Source organism: Ictidomys tridecemlineatus, unplaced genomic scaffold, assembly GCF_052094955.1.
Source record: "Ictidomys tridecemlineatus isolate mIctTri1 unplaced genomic scaffold, mIctTri1.hap1 Scaffold_85, whole genome shotgun sequence".
Taxonomy (NCBI): Eukaryota; Metazoa; Chordata; class Mammalia; order Rodentia; family Sciuridae; genus Ictidomys; species Ictidomys tridecemlineatus.
The window spans coordinates 1,198,659-1,217,015 of record NW_027526100.1 but is presented as its reverse complement, the minus strand read 5'-3'; the positions used below and the strand labels follow the sequence as shown (position 1 = coordinate 1,217,015).

The following is an 18,357-nucleotide window of genomic DNA, read 5'->3' as shown; positions in this document are numbered from 1 at the left end:
GGGCTCAGCCCTGCAAACCTCGCAGGAATTCAGCTTGAATTCTAGTTCAAAGAAGTCTTTTATTCCTTCGCTTTAATGGAGACCTGCTTGATGTCAGGAGCACGCTCCACCCTTATCTCACTTTCAGCCTCACATTTCATAGGGACCAGATAGGTTACAGTCATTTTCCTCACAAGCAAACACATCCTGAAACACTAGACTCATTCAACCCCGGGACAAGAACCGCGTCTTCTGTCTTCTCAGAGGCCTTCCCACCACCCGCTCTCCTCGCCTGTTTCCTCCAGGCCAGAAGACTGGCCAAAAGAAGTGATGGACAATGGCTTGAGTGACAAGCCTTTACGAAGGCACCGACACTCTAAGCGCTAGCCCACCGAAGCTGCTTTAAGACCCAGCCACGACTTGGGAACCAAGTCAGGATCCTGGATGTCTCCCATGTCCCGGGCCAGAGGTTTCCGGGACTCAGTTAAGGAAGGACTTCCTAGACTTCATTTCCCACTTCAATAAGGACGCAGGCGTCCAGTGACACCAGGGCGCCACTGCGCGGCTGGTGGAGGTGCCCTTAGGCAGAAGGCGGCTACAGCCAGCTCGCGCAAACAGGAAGTGGGGCGGAACCAGCCGATCACTCGCGATTGGCCAGCGCCGCTGCCGTTCACCGCTGTGAGAGGAAGGGGTCGGGCACTGCCTGCCGCCCCGCAGTCGGCCGCTTAGCGGTTTGGGAGGGACGCAAGCCAAAGTTACGGATGCTGGAGCTCGCAGCTCATGGGTCATGGAGCCCGGACCCGCCGCTTCCCCCGCGCCTTCCGGCTCCTTCAAAGAGGAGCTGCTCTGCGCCGTCTGCTGCGACCCCTTCTGCAATGCGGTGACACTGCACTGTGGCCACAACTTCTGCAGTGGGTGCATGAGCCGCTAAGGGAAGTGCAAATGGCGCTCACATGCCCGGTGAGCGAGGACCGGGCGTCGCCCGCCAACTTGCGCACCAACCACACCCTGAACAACCTGGTGGAGAAGCTGCTGCGCGAGGAGGCCGAGGACGCGCGCTGGACAGGCCCCTCTTCCCTGTGCCTCTGCCGCTTGCGCCGCGGCCAGTTGAGTCTCTTCTGCCTGGAGGACAAGGAGCTGCTTGCTGCTCATGCCAGACCGACCCCCGCACCGGGGACATCACGTGCAGCCAGTGAAGGACACTGACCACGACTTTCAGGTAAGCGTGGCGGTGAGCGCCCAGTGATCCAGCGCACACGTGGTGGCCGGGGCTGGACCACATCCCCGCACCCGGGCTCTGACCTCCAGCCTGCTAGCGCTGCGCGTGCTCAGGCCTCCAGGGATCCTCGCTCCAGCTCCGAATAACCACCGCGAATGTGGTTATCTATTGGGTCTGCCTTCTTCAAGGCCGGCCCAGGATGGGTCAGAGAGTGCAAACAGGAAGTGGGATACAGGGTCAGCGACCTTCTCCAGACAGCCCTGCCCCTTTCTGAGTGGCCTGGCCCAGCCAGCAGAGGTGGCCAGGTCCCTCTGAGCTGCACCAGTGTGGGTAGCCCACGAACCCTCAGTTTAGAAGTGGGGAGGAGCCCAGGACCTGGCAAGGGATGTAGAGCCTTAAGGTTTCAGCAGCTCAGTCACCGTCCTCAGCTGATCCCGAAGTTTGTGTAACTACCAGGAGAGGCCCTTGGCTCAGGCCCACTGGTTGGTTCTCTATCATTCTTTTAGCATCTTAATGCGTAGAGTTCCAATAGGCATAAACCAGGGAACAACTTACAGGGTAAAAGTAATGTGGAGGAGTCTTTGTTATAGAAAGGAAAAAGTGATTAGAAAATAAGGGTTAACCTAGCTAAGAATTTTTCAGAAATATTTAGACTTTAGCCCTTAGAAACATATTCATTTTCGGCTCATTTGTCTGTGAATGAATGAGTCACACCCTACATCACCCATATATATGTAAAAAAATAAAACTAAAATTCTGGAAATGCCCATTGTACTCTGGAAGAAGTTACACAATGTGAAAACACTAAAATTTGGAGCTGGGGATGTGTCTCATTTGTAGAGCTTTTGCCTGGTGTGTATGAGGTTCTGGGTCCCATCCCCAGCACTCAAAAGGGAAAGAAGCAGTAAATTTGTTTTATCACTAATGCATGTATCAGACCAACAGTTTGGAGAACACTGGTTAGCTTGCAGGAAGCTGTCTGTCCAGAAGGAGGTACTCCACACACACCCTCTCCTTTCTTTGCAGTGCCTTTATTAAGAAATAATTTTGTTATAGTTCCACACACATTTTGGCATATTCAAGTGAAAGAGAACTCAGGAATGCCATCATTATGCTTGTTTGATTGAGTGACCCTGTGACTCCTATGCACTCCCACTAGCAGAAGTGATGGATACTGATTTGAGACAGCTGGAGAAAGTGCTGGGCTCACTGGGAACTGGGGTCTAGATAGTGGGACCATGAGTCAAGGTGTGACTAATTCTCATGGGGCTGGCAGAGCTGCAGATCAGGAGATGGGTGGGAGTCAAGGCCAGGAACACTCACAGACCCTCCCCAGTTTGGAGCCAAGCCCCAAGCCAGGATTCAAGAGCAGTGAGCCTGGGGCCAGGAAGCATGAGGGTCCGTGACAGCTTTCTTAAGTAGCAGATGCCTTGCCCTGATAGGTCCTAGAAGAGCTGCAGGAGATGAGATAGAGAATTCTCACCCTCAAGGAGCTTCCAGGAGAGACCTGAGTGCTATGGAGGTATTAGCCAGGGGAAGGAATGAGGGAGGGTATATGGCAGAGACAGTAGTGTCTGGAAGTGAGGAAACCTGACTTTCCAGGCACCTAGAGAATTTCAGTGGTTACAGCAGGATGGAGATGCAGATGGAGCCTTGTGTCAAGCCAGTGGGCCCTTACGGTGATGCCTGAGAGGCAGGGAATAGTCTAGTCCAGGGCCACCTGAAGCAGGGTGGGACTCATTCATTTACCAGACAAACATGAGCTGAGGGCACCTGTGTGCCAAAACCTGTTCTGGGTGCCCAGGTCCCAGAGATAGCCCCTTATTTTATGAAGTTCATGTTTTAGAGGGGGAAGTCAGGAGTTAGTAGACAAGACATGGTTCTGCATGGTTGGACATGTGTGGTGGTCCTGGGGGGAGCAGTGTGGGATCCCCCCTCCCATCCCACTGCCATGTGAGAAGGAGCTAGGTCAAAATTCCTGCTGGCTGTGGGGAGCCCTGTGGGATTCTCAGACGAGGGATTGTGATGAGATAGTATGTTTTAGAAAAAAGATCACTTTGGCCACCATCTAAGGATGAAGCAAAACTAAAAATCATGTGGGTGGATACTTGTAGAGAACTTACTAAATGTTAGATTCTCTTAAGCATGTGCATGTTAGCAAATGTAATGCTCACAAATGTTCAACAAGGCTGGGTGTGTTAACTTTTTATCATTGTCACAGTAAACTGGCACAAACACAGTGGTTTAAAACAGCATAAGTTAACTGTAGTCCTAGAGGTCAGAAGGCCCAAATTCAAGCTGTCTGCACAGCTGCATTCCTTTTGGAGTTTTCAGGGGAGAACATGTTTCCTTGTCTTCTCCATCTTTAGGGAGCATGACTCTGACTTCTGCTTCAGTTATCTTATTGCCTTCCTTGGCTGACTACCACCTCTCTCATAAGGCCCTCGTGATTACGGTGGACCCACTCAGAGTATCCAGAGGAATCTCCCCATATCAAGATCCTTAATTCCGTCATTTGCAAAATCCCTTTTGCCATAACATTTACGGTTGTATTGATTAGAACTTGGGCTTTGCAGGGTTGCGGGGCATTTCAGCTTACTGTAGTTAGTAGTGTTATCCCTATCTTACAGTGTAATGAGGTACAGTATAAAGACAGTCTCAGTTTAAGTAACTGCCAAAGTCACAGAACTAGTAGCTAGACTTCCCCTGGGCCTAGTTTGGTCTGTGCTCTGGTCATTGGCTTTTAGAGAGCCTTCTCTCAGTGCTGCTTGTGCTCTGATCCCAGAGCTGTGGGCAGCCAACTGTGTTTGGATAATCAGGCATCTGGGTGGCTGTTGATCATTGTCAGTGTGCAGAGAGCAGGTAGGTTGAACACTTGCAATGTGCTGGGCACAGTGTGTCCAGCAGAATACAGTTCAATCCTAGAGACCCTGCCTGGGTGAAGTTGACAGGCACAGTTGAATACTCTCACTAATAATTGAAGTTTCAGTGAAGGATGGGACATTCTAAGAGGAGGGCCTACTTTTTCCATCTGTTGAGTAAGGAGCCTCTGAACAACTGATTTCACCAGACCTGAAGGCCCAGAGGAGTAAAGGAAGGTCAGTAGCAGTAGTGGAGGCATAGGGTGGGGCCTGCAGTGACCTAAGGACATTCTACATGAGGAATGAAGAAGTTTGGGACAGATCCCACAGGGCATCCAAGGGCATGTTAAAGAGCTTGCCTGGTGTCCTCAGCACAGGGAGATATGACCAAAAAGACTTAGGAGATTTTGGATATAACGGAAATGTTTAAACAGAGCTCTAGAAAGAAAACAAGTGCTTGGGGGACCTTAGGAAGTCCTGGAGCGCAGTGTTTCTCAAACCTGAACAATGTGCTTGCTCTTCTTAAAGGAAAAAGTGTTCCAATAATGTGGCTTAAATATGTTACCACGTAGGTGCACACAAACACAAAACATATAAATTGCTCTTGCCTATATCACAGATATGCAATAAATCAAAGGAAGTTGCCAGATTAAGTCCAAGCAAAATTAGGATCTGTACAATTCCAGTTAAAATATTAATTACAAGATTTTATTTTGCTGAAACTAAATCTCTACTCTTGGCAGAGATCCTTTTGATTGATTCTCTTTACTGTGTTCCAAGTGCTGCCTTGATTCAGGAGTCAAAGCTTCCCTGTTTGAAGAACTCAGAAACTCAAACTCAGTTGATGCACATGGTTGGCCAGCTTACAGCACCCATACACCCTCTACATGCTGAGTGTATTGTTCTTCCCTCATTAGGCCAAGACCATGACACTCATACAGACTAGTGCCTGGTAATCATTAACACATTTACACATGCTAGTGCTGATGTTGTAGGAACCAAGAGCATGTGTCACACTGTGTATGAGGTGACTCAGGATGTGCTTATCTTGGTGGGTTTTTTTGGTTCATCATTCAATGAAAACACTATCTCAGAATACTCTTACACTACTTGCAAATCCACAAACTACTCAGACACAGACCCTTCCAGGGGACTGTGAAGATAGTTACATATACTAATGAGAAAATGGAAACTTGGGAAAATTCATTCATGCACTTCTTGAAGCTTTGGGATAAATATGATAAAATTCTTGGGTCAGAACTCAAATTTAGTGTTTTCAATACCAGACACACTCCAAACTCCCTTGGAGGCCCAGGCCTCTAACTGCCTTGTCTAGACCCCTTTCTTATACATGCCTCTGGACTTTGACATAGGTCTGAAGCCTTGGTCCCCTGCCTGGGGCTACCTTCTCAGAATCAGCATGAGAAGTGTCAACTCAGGGATTCCAGTTACTCTTAGCCATATTCAGAGGTCTCCCCACCATAGTTTGCATGTGGTTCATCCTCTCCAAAAACAAAGATTGACATTTAATCTCCATTGCAAGGTATTAAGAGGGTAGAAACTTAATGTGACTGGTGTTTAGAGGTGAAACCTTTGAGTAGGACTATATAGGAGTGTCAGAGCCCCCACCATTCTGGTGGCTTTATGAGAAGGGAAGAAACAGGATTCACATGCACTTCCTATTTCCCACTGCGTGATGCCCTCACCCATACTGGAACTCAGCTATCCTGGAAGACTATCACCAGACATGGCCCTAAGTCTCAGCTCAGAACTCTGAGCCAGAATCAGCCTGTTTCCTAATAGCTTATCCTATGCTGTTGTATTACTGAAAACAGAAAATGGACTAAGACATTCCCCTTCTAGTTCTTTCTACCCTTTCCTAACTACTCACTACTTTCTGGGTCCTCAGCTTTCAATTCAAGCCTGGCAGATGCCTAGTTTCAATAGAGGATGTTCATTGTCTCCTTGATAAGCCTGTGGCCCCGGCAGAGAGGGAGTCTCAATTGCCCACTGTGGCTCCTGAGTGAAGAGGTCCCAGCAGTAGGCAGCATGGTAAACACCTATTGTGTGATGAGTCTGCATATCAGGGGAGAAGAAAGATCTGGAAAACAAATTGGAGTTGGATAAGGATGAGATCTAGATGAGGTTATCTTACCATTTATTCTATACATTAAGAAACCTGGAACATCTGGTAGGAGAATTAAATTTCTTGGCTCACAAGTGGCACTTATTGGTACTAAGAGCTAGACCTTGCAGCACGTATTGTGTGCCTGCCCGCTTCTCAGCCCTTGACATGCACTGATTTGTCAACCCATGAGCTCCATAGTGATATCCCTCTTATCGGGTAGGAAACTGGTATTAAGTAATTAGCATTGTCTCTGCTACATGTAGGCGCTCCATAAATGGTGATGGTAATTTACCAGTACTATTATTAGAATCATTATTATTTTTATTAGAATTAATCTAATATTAGTAATATTCAATTATTATTATTAGAATATTTACTGTTTTTCCAAAAGAAAATATATGAAAGGGTTTCTCACAATGTAGATGAAAAGGTAGGAATCCAACCTAAAATTTACAGTGTTCTCAGGGAGTCCAGAAAGTTCAGAAGCAATAATTAAAATTTAGAAAACAAAAACTACTGAAGAGATAAATATTTGAATTTGACAATTAAAGTCTGTCACATGATCTAAGCAATATGAGAATGTCAAGAGAAGGCGGGGTCTGGAGGGAAATGTGTAGAGAAGGCCTCATGGGAAATAACTTCATTTGATGGGAAATGAGGGGGTCAGACCCCCTAAGATTAGTGACTTCAGACCAGTACAGTCTGGAACATTTTAAAGGGAGCCTGTGGTCCTCCCCCTGTCTTATCCCCACAGCTCAGGGACTCAGCTCAGCCTGGACCAGTCCCAGGCTGAGCAGGATGCCTTTCTGTGCTGTATTATGGCAGCTTGAGAGACAACAGGCCCCTCTACCTCCTCAGCCCTGTTCCCTGTTCCCTGTACCGGGCATAGGACAAGGGAGCTTGGCTACAGGACATCTGAGGGCCCTGAGCATTATAAAGAAATGATTTGAGATCAGGACTAACATTCAGCTATGCCCCAGGGGATTGGCATGGACCAGGTTCAGTAAATGCTGTTTTCATGCTCTTGTCAAAGTGGAATTCCAGTTATAAATGTGGTGTTTGTCCTCCCTGTTTGGCCTCCAGTCCTAACTTGCCTCCCTGCCTCCTTCTCATTCCCCACATCAGGCCAAGTGTAGAAACATGGAGTACACGCTGCAGGAGAAAGCCAAGGCCTTCTGGGCCATGTGACGATCCTAGGAGGCCAAGCACAATCAGGTGAGTGCTTGGACCCAGCGTGCAGCCAGGGAGAAGCAGGGGAGGGTTGGCCTTGGCTCTGTTGATGCCTCCTGTGGGCTAGCTGTGGACTTGGAAGTGTCATACAGCCTTGTTCTCAGCTGCTGACTGGGCTACACTGCATCACTGAAGACCTGGGCATGGCACACCAGCAGCACAGGCATGGCTTAAGAAGCCACCCATGCCATTGCACTGTCATTTAATAATAACCTCAGTGTGTGCTGCATTTCGCCATTCACTCCGTGCAAGCCCCTGCGATTCCTGTGATTCCAGGTTTCCTTTTAGTGCTCATGTCCATTCCACCACAGCCCTGTTCCCTGTCTCTGAACCATACATGTCCATCGAAATCCACCTGCATTGCTGCTCCTCCTTCCTGGCTGCTCCCTGCTTCTGTTCTTGGTTTTCTGTTCTTTGTTCTGTTCTTTCCACTCTCCAAGCACTCCAGTGGTCTTTTGGAAAAGCACATTGCTGTGTCATTCCTCTGCTTAAAATCGCCTAGTGTAATTCCATGCCCCAGACTGTGGTCCAGACTCCTTCCCATGGCCAAGGCTGTGGTCTGCCCCTTGCCTTCCCCAAGTTCATCTGCTGTTCTGTGGCTTGGTGCTCTGTGCTTCTGTCATTTCTGTGGCCTTCTCTGTCCCTTAAATTAGCTAAAGCTGTTCCCCTGGCCCTATAGTCAAAGATGCCATTAAAATTTCAGCTTACACGTTCCTTGGGAATTTTCCCTGCTGCTACCCAGACTAGCCCTTCCCTTTTACCCGGCTTCAGATCTCCCTCATTTTCTTCAAGACACTTCATTACCTTGTTGTTTTCTAGTTTGTCCCCTGTCATCAAAATACAAGGAAAGTGAGCACATTCTCAATGTCTGAAAGTTCTGGGCACCTGCAGGGGACCAGTAATGAGCTTGTGGCTGGTTCCATGGCTAGATATTAGGAGGCTTCCCTGAGCCCAGTCCTTGGCCACTCAGACACTGTAGGGACTTCAGCTGTGGCTGAGATGAGTGCAGCTGAGTGGTAATTACTAGAAGCAGTCATCTCTCAGAAGGTGACAGACCAGAGCCAGGGTAAGTGAGACAGTCAGAAACCAGCCTGTCCCAAGCTGGAGGAGTAGAGCAGGAGTCGAGGCTGTGAAATACAGAGTCCAGGGTAGTAAGCTGCAGGCTGACCTTGGAAATCCAACCCTGTATTTACAGGCAGATCCCTTGGCCCCCACCAAACTCATGCACTCACCTGTAGAAAGAAATTCCATCTTCCTAGGATTTTTGTGAAACTTTGCTATAAGGTAATGCATCTGAGTGCCCACAGAGAGAGGCCATTCAATGTTTGTGATGTTTTGGAGACAAAGAAGTTGAGTTGACAGAGTGGCACCATTTGATCATCTTAGGTCAGAGCCATGAGTACAGACCAAGATTCCAGTCCACAAATGAGATTGCAGCCTGCCCTTGCTAGAGGACACCGTTTGTGGTGTTCTTCTGGTGCTTTCATGGAGTCATCAGGCTTCGTTTCTGCCCTGTAACCAATGTCGTCATGGCCAAAGCTGTTTGGCTGGCTTTGTGTGTAAAAAAATAATAAAGGGAAGGTGTCCAAGTGGCCACGTTTATTTATACCAATAGGTTATGTTTGGTTATTAGTACCATAACTACATTATGGTTTAGAGTATCAGTAAGGTTGCTTATTCTGCAAGTAAATTTTACAGTTATAGTATACAATGTAGGAGCTTTGTGCAGTTCTCAAGAAAGTCCATTGTCTAAAGTTACTGTTAGGCAGGCAGCTCCAGGAGCAGCAGAGCTTGGTGAAACATTGTAGTTATCTGGCAAATAATTTCCTTTATTCCTAGGAACTATGTGCCTGCAATCAAGGTCGAGGTTTGATGAGCCTCTGATGAGCCTCTAACACAGGCTTCTCAGGGCGTTACCATACTAGCTAGACATTGCACATATATTAGCTATATTACTAGATCCTAAGAGACATTGCAGGGCATTCTAAAGGTTGGAAACAAGGTGCCTTTTACCCTCTGAGACTTTGCACACCAGGGGAATGCTTCCCTGTACATTTCCATGATCAGAATACCTATATTTGTGGGTGTGGGGCTGGACTAGGGGAAAGGGGGGTGTATCCACCTCTCCCTGCCAGGCAGCAGAGAGTTCTTAGGCTTCTTTTGGAGGCCAGGGTTCTTAAGGTGGTCAGGTTGAGGCCTCCAGAGTTCTAGCTGGATGGATGCTTTTCCCATTAAATTGTCTGAATCCAAGTCGCTGAGTATACATTCTGTTGTTTACCCCTTTACCATGAGGCTGTCCCTGCTGGTGTGACAGTGGCTGGAGCTGCCTCGGCTCTTGCCGAATTTTCCTCTTTGCTCCATCCTTTCTTGTCCTGTGTGAGAAGAATTAGTAGATTCCACTCTTCCTACGTGGTCCCTTCTCATTTGCCTATCTTTTCACAGTATAGATTTCTTTTGTGAATGATGTGAATACCAATTCATATCCTTTTTTTGTTCTTGGAATATTTGTCTCTTCTCCCATTGGATTTTTGGAGCGCTTTTGTATATTAAGACTAATACTAGTTTGTTGAATATATTGCAAACATTTTTCCCAGTTTGTCATTTCTTTTTCAATGAATTATTTTTAGGGTTTTTTTTTTGGGGGGGGGTCATTTATACAGTAGTCATTTTGGAATTACATGCATGTATTTAATTAACCCTGCTTATAAGGTCTTGACATTTAAAGCTTATCTTTAATATATATTCATTTATCTCATTGATTGAGTCTTTTTTGTTTCATATTATGCTAAACAATTTCTTTATTTTTCTCAGGCAAGAAGTATTTCTTTGCTTTTTCTCTGAGTATTTTTATGGTTTGGGTCTCATTGTTTTAATATTTTTGTGGTTGTGATTTGTAATGTGCACATTTTTATGATTGAGTGTTAAATACTTCCCACTGTTTTAGAAAACCTTTTGATCAGACATATTTAAAGGCAAAAGATTTGAAGGCAAGCAAGTTTTAAAAATTGTTGCTATTTGAAATAATTCACTTCTGTCACACAGGGTTTTCCATGCTATTGAGAACCCAAATGAGATACAGACTGTTGTGTGTGAGGAGGTTACAGGACTAGGGTTATCATCAATAAGCAATGATTTCTTTTTCTTTTTTTTAAAGAGGGTCTCACTAAGCTGAATAGGGCCTTACTGAGTTGCTGAGGCTAATCTTGAACTTGAAACCCTCCTGCCTCAGTGTTCCCAATCACTGGGATTGCAGGCGTGCACCACTGTGCTTGACCAGTGATTTCTAAAAAATTATCAAAACAGCTGCTATGCTCTCCCATTTGAAATTTAAACTTATAAATTTGTGCTAGTCAAGTCTTGCATCGATGCTTCATCTCTAGGGTTCTACATAGGATTCTTTCTGAAAGTATGAAGGTCACCAGCTCGGGGATAGCAGAGGCTCCCCAGGTCTGAGTCACTGACTCCAGCTCTCTGCTGCAGGTGGAGGTGGCGGGGCTGGAAGTCTGTATAGGGCAGGAGTTCCACAAGCTCCTTGGGTGAAGGAGCAGGCTGTTCTGGATGCTGTGGCCCAGGAGACCAGGCAGAAGCAGCTCCTGGCTGATGAGAAGATGAAGCAACTCATAGAAGAGACAGAGGTGCTGGCCCACAAGATCAAGCGGCTGCAGATGGAACTGAAGGAAGATGATGTCTCTTTTCTTATGGTGAGGAGCATGGCTGCTATGTTTTGTGATGGGGCCAGATGTTCAGGGACTAGAGAACCATGGTCACCAGCCCCGCCATGCCAGTCTTCCTGTGACCTCTTGGCTTTGGTCCTGAGGTATGGCATTGGTGTGCTGCTTGTCAGAGGCCAGGGGCGTGACAGGGGTGGCGTCTCCAGCCTCTTCTCTCCCCTGCTCTCCCCATGTCTCTCTCTCTCACTCCCCCTGTTCTCTTTGCTTTTGTGACATCTTTGGTTTCTTATCTCTCTACACCTAGTAAACGTAGTCTTTCAAAACCATATTTTTTTCATATTAAAATATGGCTTGTTCTCTCTTAAGAATGATTCCATTCTCACTTAAAAAAAACAGATGCCATTGAGTTTATTTTTTCTCGCTTTGGTTGATTGCATTATTGGGCCCTGCAGAGAAGTTTCTGTAACTTGAAGGCTGGTTTGTAAATCAAGGTGATCAGGATGACACACTATCCTCTTCACCACCCACAGCTCACCTTCTGGAACGGGGGGGGGGGGGGCAAATACTGTGTTCCAGCAGTGTGTCCCATTCTGGGGAGGACCTTTGTGGGTTGACCACCTCATGTCAAGCCATGATATGCCTTGTCTCCAGAGGGCACTGATTACAGAATCACTCAAATGATTTAAATTGTTTCTTTCTTTGACGATTCTGCTAAGGAAATTGTGATCCTGCCAATGATTTTGGTTTGTGATTTTGTTTTTCTAAATAACAGCTTTATTGAGATATAATTTATATATTGCACAGTGTAAATCACCCATTTTTTTGTTGTTGTTATTTAGTTTTTTAAAAGATAGGATCTCAGTTTTGCTTTTGCTGGCTTCAAATTGCTGGGCTCCAGTGACCTTCTTGGTTCCCGAGTAATTGGAACTACAGCCCCACACCACTACACCCAGCTTGTCGCTTATTTAAAACATACAGTTCAGTGATTTCAGCACTGTACAGTTATGAAACCATCATGACAATCTGTATTTCAGATCATTTCATCCATCCAAAAAGAAGCTCCAAATCCTTCAGCTGTCACTCCCCTATTCCTCCTGTCCTGGTGCCTTTCAGCCACCAATCTCTCTTGTCTACCTAATTTGTCTATTTTACACATTTCACATAAATGGAGTCATATAATATGTACCCTTTGTGACTGGTTTCTTTCACTCAGCATATTTTGCAACTTCATCCATGTCTTAGCAACTAATAGTTCTTTCCTTGTTATGGTGGAATGATATTATTATATTGTATATTACATTTTATCTGTTCATCAATTTGTGATTATTTGGGTTGTTTTTACTTTTTGCTCTTGTAGTAATAGGGCTATAAACATTCATATACCAGTGTTTTGGTTTGTTTTGTACTGGGAGTGGAACCCAGGGTGCTTTTACCACTGAGCTACATCCCTAGTGCTAGTTTTTTTTTTCCAATCTTGAGACAGTCTGGCTGACTTGCTTGAGGTCTAAGTTGCTGAGGCTGGCCTTGAACTTGTGATCCTGTCTCAGCCTCCCAAGTCCCTGGGATGACAGGCACACACCACCACACCCAACTAATGTACCAGTTATATGTACATGTTTTCATTTCTCTTGGATGTTGCTAGCTTCTTTGGTAACTCTGACCCTTTGAAGAGCTGCCAGATTCTTTTGCAAGGCAAATGCACTGTTTTATATTGCCATCAGCGGTGAATAATGATTCTACTTTCTCTACATCCTCTACATCCTTCTCTCTCTCTTTCTCTCTCTCTCTCTCTCTCTCTCTCTCTATATATATATATATATATATATATATATATATATATATATATTTAAGTAGCCATCCCATTGAGTTTGAAGTGGTATCTCATTATTTTGATTTGCATTTCATGATGGCTAATAATATTTAGCATCATTTCATATGCTTATTGGTCATTTGTAGATCTTCTTTGGAAAAGTATCAATTCTACTGTTTTATCCATTTTTAATTAGGTTGTTTCTTTGTCAGTTGTAAAAATTCTTTGTGTTCTAGGCACAAGTTCTTTCTCAGTTTTAGCTCTATATTTAGGCCTTTGATGTATTTTATGTCATTTTTTAAAATATGGCATCAAGTTAGGGTCCACCTTTAACAATTTAGTGTGTACTTTAATAATTTTTACAATTTGTTGGAAAGACCATTCCTCTCTTAAATGATTTTGCTGTCCTCATAGATAATTGGATGACAGTGAATGTGAGGGTTTACTTCTGGACTTTCATTTCTGTTCCTTCCATTGATCTCCCCATCTGCCCACATGCTAGTCCTGCACTCTCTTGACTATTGTTGCTCTATAATAAGCTGTGAAATTGGGGAGTGTGAGTCCTTAAACTTTACTCTTCTTTTTAAAGATTATTTGGCTCTTTGGGGTTCCTTGAATTTCCATATGAAATTTAGAATCAGTTTCTACAAAGAAAGTACCTGGGATTTTGAAAGGAATTCTGCTGAATACCTAGATCAGCTTGGGGAGAATGGACATCTTAACAATATTAAGTCTTCTGATCCATGAACATGGGGTGCATGGCTCCTCTTAAGGTCAGAAACTTACCATGCTTTCTCTGTGTCTGTGTCTGTGTCTTTTCTTTCAGAAACACAAGCACTGAAAGCGCCAGTAAGTTGACAAGTCTGGTGGAGGGGAGGGGAAGAGCAGGCAGAAACACCAAAGGTACAAAATCCAGTGGCTCCAGGGCCAGGCAGGTAATGCAGCCAGCTGGTGGGATCCACAGGGAGTGGTGGGGACTGCCAGATGGAGAGACCTTTCTTTGAGGCTCTCCAATTCTGACTGGCATGGAGCGTCTCCAGCCACTGTGAGGGGAGAGAGAGCAGCATGCATCTGCTCATGCTTCTCAGTGGCCATCTAACATTTAGACATCTTTCTTGACCAGCCTCCTCCCTCTGAGAGCTTCAGGACAGGCCCTTGTCCTGCACAGTCCTGTGCCTTGATGGCTTTAGGTTCTCTGAGATGAATAATTAAGAATTATGTCCCTGTCTGAGCCATCCAAAGATAAAAGAATGGGCTTTGGGAATTAGGGGAAGTAGTGAGTTCCTTGTCACCAGAGGTGCTCAAGCAAAGGACTGTGACCTCTTGGTTTTGTTGGAGTAGAGCACTGTTAAGGTCCCTTCCAATTTGTTACACATGCCACAAGCAGATGTGTAAGTGTGATTTCTGTCCATAAGGATGGCATCCGTGTTGGAGAACCTCCTATTTCTATTTTTCCCAGCTGGGGTGGGATGAGCCGTCTACTGAATCCTGAAGGGTGTGGCAGCTCAGCCGGTTCCTGTACCAATCAGGTTTGTCTTGGGGAAGGCAGTGAGGAAACCTAGGCCTGAGGCAAGGGAGCAAGGCCTGTTGCCCATTTCCAGTGAACCCAGATCAGCCCAGGTGCTTTGCCCCAACTGCACCCACCATGCCCAGTCCTCCTTCCACAGGCTTTTCTTCATGGTGGAGCTAGAGCCCATCTAGCCCAGCATGCTCATCAACCCCTGCCGGTACCTGGATTCCCTGCAGTACCATGTGTGGAAGAAGATGATCAGTTCCATCAAATCTGGTAAGGGGTTCTGGGAAGTGTTCGCGCCCAGGGAAGGTACTTCATGCTAGCATAGAGCTGCCAAGCTCCACTCTGTCAGGCGCTACCCATTCTCTCCACTGACCTCCCAGCAGGCCCTTGACCCTGGTCATCTCCCTCCTGCCTGATGGCTGCAGCCCCTCCTGGCAGACCACCTTCCTATAGAGGCCCTGACCCTCTGTCCTCTTCAGAAAGAGAAATACTTCCTCTATTCAGAACTGTAACGTGTTTAATGAAAGGCTTTCTCCATCCAAGGTCACCAAAGGACCACACATGAGGTGCTTTAAATGACAGAAACCCATTCTCTCTTGGTTGTGAAGGCTAGAAGCTCATGCTCAGGTGACAGCAGGGCTGTGGTCCTCTGAAACCTGTGGCAGGGGCCCTCCGTGTCTCTTCTAGCTTCTGGTGTTGGCTGGCAGGCCTGGCTGCCCTTGGCCTGCAGCTGTAGCACCTCACCCTCTACCCTCTGCCACATGGCTTTTCCCCTCATGTGTTGTGTCCATTCCCCTTTTTATAAGGGCACAGTCAAGGTGAGTTCAAGTTCCACCCTGCTCCAGTCTGACTTTGTCTTAACTGTATTTATAGTAATAAATACAGTTAAGTATTTATTACTATAACTGTATTTATAGTAATTCCCATTTCCAAATAAAGGCACATTCTGGGCCACTGGGTGGGGGTTAGGATTTTCACATATATTTTGGCCTTTACATTTGAACCCATGATTTCCATCAACCCAGGGAAACTAGAACTGAGATGGTCATTTTGGGGCCCTGGGGACACCACCTGGTGTGGCTGGTGGGAGAGTATCAGGTTTGCTAACTGTCCCCCTTCTGCCCTCAGTGCCCTTCAGCTTCTATCCCAACACTGCAGCAGGCTGGCTCTCGGTGTCTGATGACCTCACCAGCGTCACCAACCATGGCTACTGCCTACAGGTGGAAAACCAGAGTTTCTCCTCAGCACCCTGCCTGCTGGGATCCTGCACCTTCTCTCAAGGATCCCATGCTTGGGAGGTGGCCCTGGGTGACCTGCAGAGCTGGCGGATGGGTGTGGTGCGGGTGCAGCCAGATACAGGTGCAGAAGGCCACTCACACAGCTGCTACCATGACACACGCTCTGGCTTCTGGTACGTGTGCCGCACGCAGGGTGTGGAGGGGGACCACTGTGTGACCTCGGACCCAGCCACCTCGCCCCTGGTCCTGACCATCCTGCGCCGCCTATGTGTGGAGCTGGAGTGCGAAGAGGGTGAGCTGTCCTTCTATGATGCTGAACATAACTGCCACCTATACACCTTCCATGTATGCTTCTGGGAGGTGCGGCCCTACTTTTACCTTGGGGGTGTGTGGGGTGATGGGCCTCCTGAGCCCTTGAGCATCTGCACCTTGCACATCACTATAAAGGAAGAGCTGGACGTCTGAACTGGCCCAGGCCTGCTGGATGCTGTGCCCATGGGCCTGCTTTATTCCTACCTCTTCCTGAAGCCCATCCTCAGCCTTGGCACCTCTGCCCACTACCTTGTGAGGTGCCAGCATCCTCTGCCATTCTGTCTTGCCTTTTTTTGTGACTCTAGGGCTATGCCTTTTCTTTATTTTTGGTCTCTTCTCTGTTCAGTTAAAAGCCATCCAGGAAGTATCTCATTGGGTCCAGGCTCTACCCAGGGTGTGAATTTTTAAGTCCTCATTTGAGAATTTCTGGAGAAAATGTTTACTTCTAGAACAGGCCTGTTTTAAAATGTAGGTTTTATTATTTTCCAGGTATGATTAAAACCAATTAATCAGGAGATGACTGCTATTGGAAAGAGTCTGTCACTCATTTCCCAGCCATGCCACATGGAGCCACACAGGAAAGCACTAGGGTCAGTCAAGATACAAAGGGAAAGAGGGGAAGGTGCTGGCAAAGCCTTTGTTGTGGTTTTCCTGGGAAGGAATGGGTGGGGCAGCATAGACCAGGTGGATGCTCGCCAGTCTTGAGTAGTTGTAGTAGGTTCTGGCATGGGAGGACTGCTCCTCGTTTCTTGCACCTGCCTTAGGATGATTAGGACAGGAGATGTTGACTTGGCAGAGAGCCTGCTACAGGAATTGGTGTGATTCCATGGTCTAGGTTGGCTGGACTCATGAGACAGGCAGCCTTCAGGCCTATTGGCTGCCTAGGGTTTGGCTAGCTTAAGAGCTGCAGTCACTCCAGTGCCAGAACATCAGGAATTCAGCAAAGAAGCAAACAGTTAGTGCAGGGCTCAGCTTAGCTACTGCTTTATGTTATTAATTTAAAACATTCACAGATCTTCCTGGGAGTCCTGTAAGGTAGGATGAAAAGCTGCCCGTCCGTATCCATCAACTCCAGTTTATCTGGTTGTACATCAAGAGCTAATCTCCTGAACCAAGAGCTCCAGAGCACTTAACAAACTTAAAATCATGCTGTGCACCTGTTCCCTCGCTGGGACTCACTTTCCTCATCTGTACAATAGACAGTGGGACTAGAAGACCATGTCCTTCTATAATTCTGTGGGGTGAGTTCCTCTGGTGAAAGTATGAGAAGGGAAGGGAAGAGGTGCCCCATCCAGTTAGAAGGAAAGGAAGGGTGTGATCTGAGGGAGGCCATTTGGAAGACAGGTGCTATGCAGTGGGAAGGAAGGCAGTGTCCCTCATCCTCACTGCTATGTGTCACTGACCTCAGCCAGCTTGCTACCTGTTGGGTTCCATCCTGTTTCTCCTCTCCACTGTAAACCTCCACCTTTCCTTTCTCATGCCTGCAAATGCTTTCTAATTTCCAGCTCACTGTGTGTGTCCTGGGAACTGGCAACATGAAAGGAGATACTGTCCCGTGGGTACTGTGTTATAGTTAGGGGCACGTTCCAGCCGGGATTCCCCACTTTATAACAGCTGATGTTCTAAACAGCAATTAGGAGTCCTGGTTATAAGTGTGTTGTGCACATTGGTTATGTAACTAGTGGGGAGGGACCAAATGTGACATGCCACTGGGGCCAGCTTGGCAGTTGGCAAATGAGCTCACATGTGTCAGATTCTCAGCCCCCACCGCCCCCCCCCCTAAAAAAGAGCTCTAGGCACTTTGGGAACCAAGCAGTTGTGAGTGTGTGTGCTCTGCTGGGGTTTAACCTGTCAAGTACACATTTTGTATGATCAGCCTGACTTGTTGGTTAGAATAAATGTTTAAAACTGTTTTCACTCAAGCTGTTAAAAGTTTTTTTTTTGTTTTGTTTTGTTTGTTTTAAGATGTAGGATAATTTGGATAGCCTAGACCTCATTTTCAAAGAAATAAAAATGATGTGCTTTTTCTTTTGACATTATTTCTTTCGGTGTTCTTGTAAGCCAGAGTTTTTCCATTTTGTAGTGTGTATTCTTATTGTAATATTCCGTTGTATGAAATGATGTACTGTGTTTTATTGTTCTCCAGTTGATGGGTATTTGGCCTGTTTCCACATTTTGTTGGTTTTGAGTAGTGCTGCTGGGAACATCTGTGTACAGATTTTTGTGTGGACCTGTCTCTCTTTCTCTTTGGGTCCACCCAGGCACAGACATGCTCTGTCTTATGGTGACTCTTCTTAACCTTTTGAGGAACCACCAAGTTGCTTTTCAATGCAGCCGTACCCCTTTGACTCCCACCAGCAGTGTGTGTGGATTCCGGGTACACAGCAACCTTG

At 46.4% G+C, this 18,357-nt stretch overlaps 1 pseudogene; it reads left to right on the top strand.

Annotated features, from left to right (window-relative positions):
- Positions 1–618: 618 nt before the first annotated feature.
- On the top strand, positions 619–16,447 carry LOC144374750 (E3 ubiquitin-protein ligase TRIM35-like; annotated as a pseudogene).
- The last annotated feature ends 1,910 nt before the right edge of the window (positions 16,448–18,357 follow it).